Source organism: Hemitrygon akajei, chromosome 10 (genome assembly GCF_048418815.1).
Source record: "Hemitrygon akajei chromosome 10, sHemAka1.3, whole genome shotgun sequence".
Classification (NCBI taxonomy): domain Eukaryota; kingdom Metazoa; phylum Chordata; class Chondrichthyes; order Myliobatiformes; family Dasyatidae; genus Hemitrygon; species Hemitrygon akajei.
The window spans coordinates 165,599,049-165,605,725 of NC_133133.1; positions in this window are offsets into that span (position 1 = coordinate 165,599,049).

A 6,677-nucleotide genomic window follows, 5' to 3' on the forward strand; every position below is an offset into this window, starting at 1 on the left:
TGTCTTAAAGAAGGAAAGAAGCATTGATCAAGTGGACAAAGACTTCTTCCTGGGGTGAAATCGCTTATACAAGGGTCCATAATTTTAAGGTTGGAGAAAAATATAGTGGGGAGAAGTGTCATTCTACACAGACAATGCTGGGTGCATGCAATGTCCTGTCAGGTTTAGTGGCAGAGGCAGATAAGTAGGACATTTACATAGAAACATAGAAAACCTACAGCACAATACAGGCCCTTCAGCCCACAATGCTGTACCGAACACGTACTTCCTTAGAAATTACCTATAGCCCTCTATTTTTCTAAGCTCCATGTACCTATCCAGGAGTCTCTTAAAAGGCCTTATCATATCCGCCTCCACACCATTGCCGGCAGCCTATTCCACGCACTCACCACTCCCTGTGTAAAAAAAACTTACCCCTGACATCTCCTCTGTACCTACTTCCAATCACCTTAAAGCTGTGCCCTCTCATTCTAGCCATTCCATCCCTGGGAAAAAGCCTCTGACTATCCACATGACCAATGCCTCTCATCATGTTATACACCTCTATCTGGTCACTTCTCATTGTCTGCCACTCCAAGGAGAAAAGGCCAAGTTCACTAAACCTATTCTCATAAGGCACACTCCTCAATCCCTGTAAATCTCCTCTGCACCCATTCTATAGTTTCCACTTCTCTATATTTTAAGAGACACTTCCTTTCTAGTCCTGATAAAGGGTCTCAGTCCAAAATGTTAACTCTTTATTCCCCTCCATAGATACTTCCTGAAGTGCTGAGTCCTCCAGCATTTTGCATGTATTGCTCTGGATTTTGAGTATCTGCAGAACCTCTTGTGTTTGATGTGGGCTGCTGGGATTCTTCCACTTCAGAGCAACTGCACCTCCACACTGTTTCATTGGCTTTGCAGCAGATTTGCTTCAGAAACCCCCTTGAGAAATGCATTTCTCTCTCCCTCTCTCACACACTCTCTTACTCTCTCTCTCTCCATCTCCCTCTCTCTTTCTAGTTCTCTCTCTATGATTCTCTCCCTTCTCTTCTCCTCTCTTCTCTTTCCCCTGTCTCCCTGTCTGAACTCCACACCAGAGGAGCACAAGGCTTTATCTCTGATAAACACAAGGGATTCTGCAGATGTTGGAAATCTGGAGCCTCACATTCAAAATCCGGGAGGAACTCAGCAGGTCCGGCAGAGGAATAAACGGTCAGCATTTTTCTCTTGGCACAAGAATCCATGGGCTCTATTCATCCGAGGTTGGTGATACACTTTACTTTTCTCCACTGATGTAGCCTCACCTGCTGAGTTCTCCCAGCGTTTTGTGTGTGTTGCTTTATCTTGCTATTCCTTTCTTTCAAGGGTCACCCAGCACATTTACATGGGCTGTTGCCCCAAGAAAGCAGCATCGATCATCAAAGACCCCCACCACCCGGCCCATTTGCTTATCACACTACCACCGTAGGGCAGGAAGCGCAGGAACCTCAGGTCCCACATCACCAGGTTCAGGAACAGTTATTAGCCAGCAACCATCAGGGTCCTGAACCAGCGTGGATTACTTCAGTCATCACAACACTCAACTGATTTCCCAACCCATAGACTCTACAATTCATGTTTTCAGTATTACTTATTTCATACAGTTTGGCTTCTTTTGCACATTGGTTGCTTCTTGGTCTTTGTTTATCTACACATTTTCATAAATTCTAGTGCAGTGTTTTAGTTTCCTGTAAATCCCACAGGAAAATGAATCTCAGGGTAGTATATGGTGACATATACGTACGTACTTTGAAAGTAAATTTACTTTGACTTGATTTCATTATTGACCGAACTACAATGACTCTCAGTTAAGCTAAAACTCATAGTCAGTGAGTCATACAGTGCAGAAAGAGGCCCTTCAGCCCATCAAGTCCATGTTTGTTTATCCAGGGCCATTGTACGTGGATTATTGTTAGACCACAGAATATAGGTATAGAATTAGGCTATTTGGCCTGCATGTTTTGTAATTCCATGACATAAAATCTAATTGAAAGGAAAACAGGAGATAACTTGTATACTGTATGTTCATTTCAAAGGTTCAAAGGTTTATTCCTTATCAATGCATGTATCCATGTACAACTCTGAAATTTGTATTCCCCAGGTAGCCATGAAACAAAGAAAGAACATGAAAGTAATTCAGAGAGAAATAACAAACTCCCCCATACAAAAAAGAACAGCATCTCAATCATCAAACCCCCCCCCCAAACCCCCTTCTTCCCCTGCACAAAACGGAACAGGAACATTGATCCCCAAAATACAATTCCTCCCCCACACAAAAATCTCACAGAACTCAACAGAACATCAACCCCCAAACACCTCCCCTTGCACAACAAAACAGACCAGGAACAGGCAATGAAAAAAACAGAATATAAAAACCATAAGTCTGAAGAAGCTCTCAATCTATGAGAGGCCGCTCAGAGGCTCCTTCCCCGGCAGCGATCAAAATGCAGGCAGTCGGTGCAGGAATGCTCACGCACCTTCTGCATTTGCCTCAATGTCTCAACCTTTCTCGACACTTTAATCGGTGGCTTGTGTACGCTTATTTTTACTTGAAGCATGCCGTGCATGTGGAAATGTGATGACGTATGCCACTCATGAACTTCATACATTTATTCATAATGAATTATATTAGCAACGAAGAATTCTTAATCAAACAATATATTTAAAACCTGGCAACACACACAAAACCTTACTCAGATATTACTGAAATATTAAATACACAACACGGCCACCCAGTCTGGTTTGTCATTCCATTGTTATTAACCCTCTCAACCCCAGTCTCCTACCTGCTCCCTGATACCCCTTCTAATCAAGATCCTATCGATGTCTGCTTTAAACATTTAAAATCCCTTTATCCCCTCATTGGATTATGTCATGAGCCCTGGCCAATAGATCCCAAATGTGATCCGGATTGGTTAATTTAATTGAAAAATTATTCTCCTCTCCCCATCACTCTATTGTATTTATTTCAATTAGTTTTTATATTTTGGAATTGCAAAGCATACCATTGTGCAAGCTTTTTTTTACACAAATACACTGCTAGAGGGGATGGTGGAGGCAAATACAATAGAGGCATTTAAGAGGCTCTTAGGTATGACCTTATTGAGGATTATAAAATTATTACAAGATTAGATAGGATAGTTTAGAGACATTTTCAAGGGCAGCGATCAAGAATCAAGCATCAAGGTTCAGCTTATTTTGCCATATACCTTTAAATGTATTAGGAATTTTGCTGTGGTGTGTTGGTCAGGCAGCAAAAAACAGCAACATTCAACAATGATAAAGAATTATATTAAAAATAAAGTTAGAGGTTAAATGATCGATATGGGATAAAATCTGCATAAATACAAGGCTGAGGGTCTAGAACTAGCATGCACACGTTTAAAGTGAGAGAGGGTGAAATTTAGAGGAGATCTGAAGGGTATGATTTTCACACGCAAGGTGGTGGGCATCTGGAAGAAACTGCCAGGGGAGGTGGCACAAGGACAACACTTTAAAAGCATTAAGAAAGGTACATACATAGGAACAGCGCAGGGGGATACACACCTAACATGGTTAAATGGGACTAATGTGACTGTGATCGGCGCGGATGAGATGGGCCGAAAGGCCTTTTTCTGTGCGGTTCTGTTCCTGAATCATGGCTTTTCAATGCAGACACTTAGAGTGCCAAATGCTCAGCAGCCAATTTGTGCACAGCAAGTTCCCACAATGCAATGCGATCGTGGCCATTTTTTTTTTAGCCTCCCAGATGGGGAATAAAGATATTGTATATTTTTTAAGATCAATTTTATTTGTCAGGTGGACAACAAAACATACAGTGAAGTGAGTTGTTTGCGTCAACAACTGGCACACAGTCTGAGGACGTGCAGGGAGCAGCCTGCAGATGTTGCCGTGTTTCTGGTGGCAACATAGTATGCCCACAACTTACAAACCATTACCTGTACGTCTTCGGAACATGGGAGGAAACAGGAGCATCCGGAGGAAACCCACGTGGTCAAGAGGGGAGAACGTACAAACTCCTTACAGGCAACAGTGGGAATTGAACCCTGATCTTACAGCTGCAGCTGACATGTGATATGCTAACTGCTATGGTAGGTACGTCAGGGAAAATGCTACCCTGTCTTTCGAGTGATGCCAGATGAACTTTCCCTGTTGGCTGGGAGTGGGAGGAATGGCACGTTCAGTGTGGCATCCCTCTCTCAGATTGGCATCGAAGGATTAGCAGGACCTGCCTTCTTACCATGGCAGCCAGTACCTCTGGCGGTGTTTATGCAGTCCTCACTAGTTATTAGGGGAGCCTTGGTTTAAAATAGATCAGTGCTAATCTATTTGTGGAAAGTGATGGCTGTAGTTTGCTGGTGTGATTGCCTTCATTTGGGTAGATGCAGGGATAAAGAAGTAATGACAGTTGCTAAACTGTGTGGGACGATGTGTTACTGGCCCAACATGGAACGATGCAGTGTAATGTTTTAGAGTGTCTCGTTCTTAGACAGTAAGACATAGGAGCAGAATTAGGCCATTCAGCCCATTGGGTTTTGCTTCACCATTCCATTATTGCTGATTTATTATCTCTCTCAACCCCATTCTCCTGTCTTCCCCCTGTAACCTTTGATGACCTGACTAATCAAGAACCTATCAGCCTTCAATTTAAATATACCCGATGACTTGACCTCCACAGCTGGCTGTGGCAATGAATTCCACAGTTCAGTACCCTCAGGCTAGCAAAATTACTTTTCATCTCTGTTCTAAATGGACATCCTTCTGTTCTGAGGCTGTGCCCTCTGGCCCAACATATCATCACACATTATGGGAAACGTTCTCCACATACATTTTGTCTAGGCTTTTCAATATTCTATTGGTTTCAAAGATATCCCCATCCCCCCCCCCATTCTTCTAAACCCCAGCAAGAACAGGCCCAGAGCCATCAAATGCTCCTCATATATTAGTCTATTAATTCCTGGAATTATTCTGGACCCTCTCCAATGGCAGCACATCTTTTCTTAGCTAAGTGGCCCAAAATTGCTCAGAATACTCCAAGTGCAGTCTAATTCCTTATAAAGGTTCAGCATTAAAAGCCTCAATGACTTTCAATGCCATTGTCATCCCCGGATCCCATCACCACACATTAGACATAGGATCTATCATTCTAGCATGGCTGATTCATTTTCCCTCTCAGCCCCATCCTCCTTCCCATAACCTTCAACCCGCTTACTGATCAAGTATCTATTAGCCCCCACTTTAAATATACACAATGAATTAGCCTCCACAACCATCTCTCCAAATGAATTTGACAGATTCATCACCATCTGGCAAGATATTCCTCCTCAACTCTGTTCTAAAGGGACATATTTCTATTCTGAGGTTGTGCCCTCTGGTCCTAGATTCTCTTAGTATTGGAAACATCTTCTCCACATCCACTCTATTTAGGCCTTTCAAAATGTGGTAGGTTTCAATGAAATCCCCCCATTCTTCTAAACTCCAGAGAGTACAGACCCAGAGGCATCAAAATCTCCTCACACATTAACCCTTTCATTTCTGAGATCATTCTCATAAACCTCCTCTGGACCTTTTTCCAATGCCAGTGCATCCTTTCTTAAAGGCCCCAAAACTGCTCACAATACTCCAATTGCAGTCTTACCAATGCCTTATAAAGCCTCTGCATTGCATTCTTGTTTTTATATTTTAGTCCTCTAGGAATCAATACTAACATTGCATTTGCCTTCCTTGCTATTGACTTAACCTGCATGTTAACCTTTATGGAATCCTGCACGAGGACTCCCAATATTGGACAATACAGCACAGGAAAAGGCCCTTCAGCCCAGTGTCTGAGCTGGCCATGACACCAAATTAAACTGTATTTATTCTGCCAATACACACACTGTGAAGAAGTACTTAGAGAGGTTGGTGATGAAACTTCAGCTCCTGCCTAAGGAGCAACTTGGGTCCACTTCCAATCTACCTATCGTCACAACAGGTCAACTGCAAATGCCATCTCATTGGCTCTTTACTCAGCTCTGGAACATCTGGACAGTGAAGATGCATACAGGATGCTCATTGTTGACTACAGCTCGGCATTTGATACCATCATTCCCTCAAAACTAAATAAGCTTCAAGTCCTTGCCTCAATACCTCCTTGTCTAACTGGATCCTCATTTGTAGACCCCAGTTAGTTTGGATTGGCAACATCTTTTCCACAATCTCCATCAGCACAGATGCACAGGGATGTTATTAATAATTTATTTGATTATAATGAGATCTTTCCTACCCACCTTACTTCCTCTGTGTGAAGGGCTGTGGAGGATGACTGTCAATTAGGGGACGGGGGAGGGGGGGCAGATACTGTGGCTACACAAGGAGATAAGGGACATTTATAAAGATGAATGTTTGAGAATGTGTGTCAAGGATGTTTTAGTATGAAAAAACCTAAGTCACTTGACACATCTATGATGTCATGACACGTTGCACGTGGGGCCACCCTTTTGATCCCCATCTCATTCAACAGCTTTTCAATGTCACTTTCAGAGAACTTCTTGTGAGCGCTCAATGTCCTCTCCAGCCCCTCTGTCTCCATGACAGCCATAATGTGTGCTACTGCTCCCTGGCAAGCAAACAAAATATACCTTTAAAGCAGGAGTTCCCAACCCTTTTTATGCCAT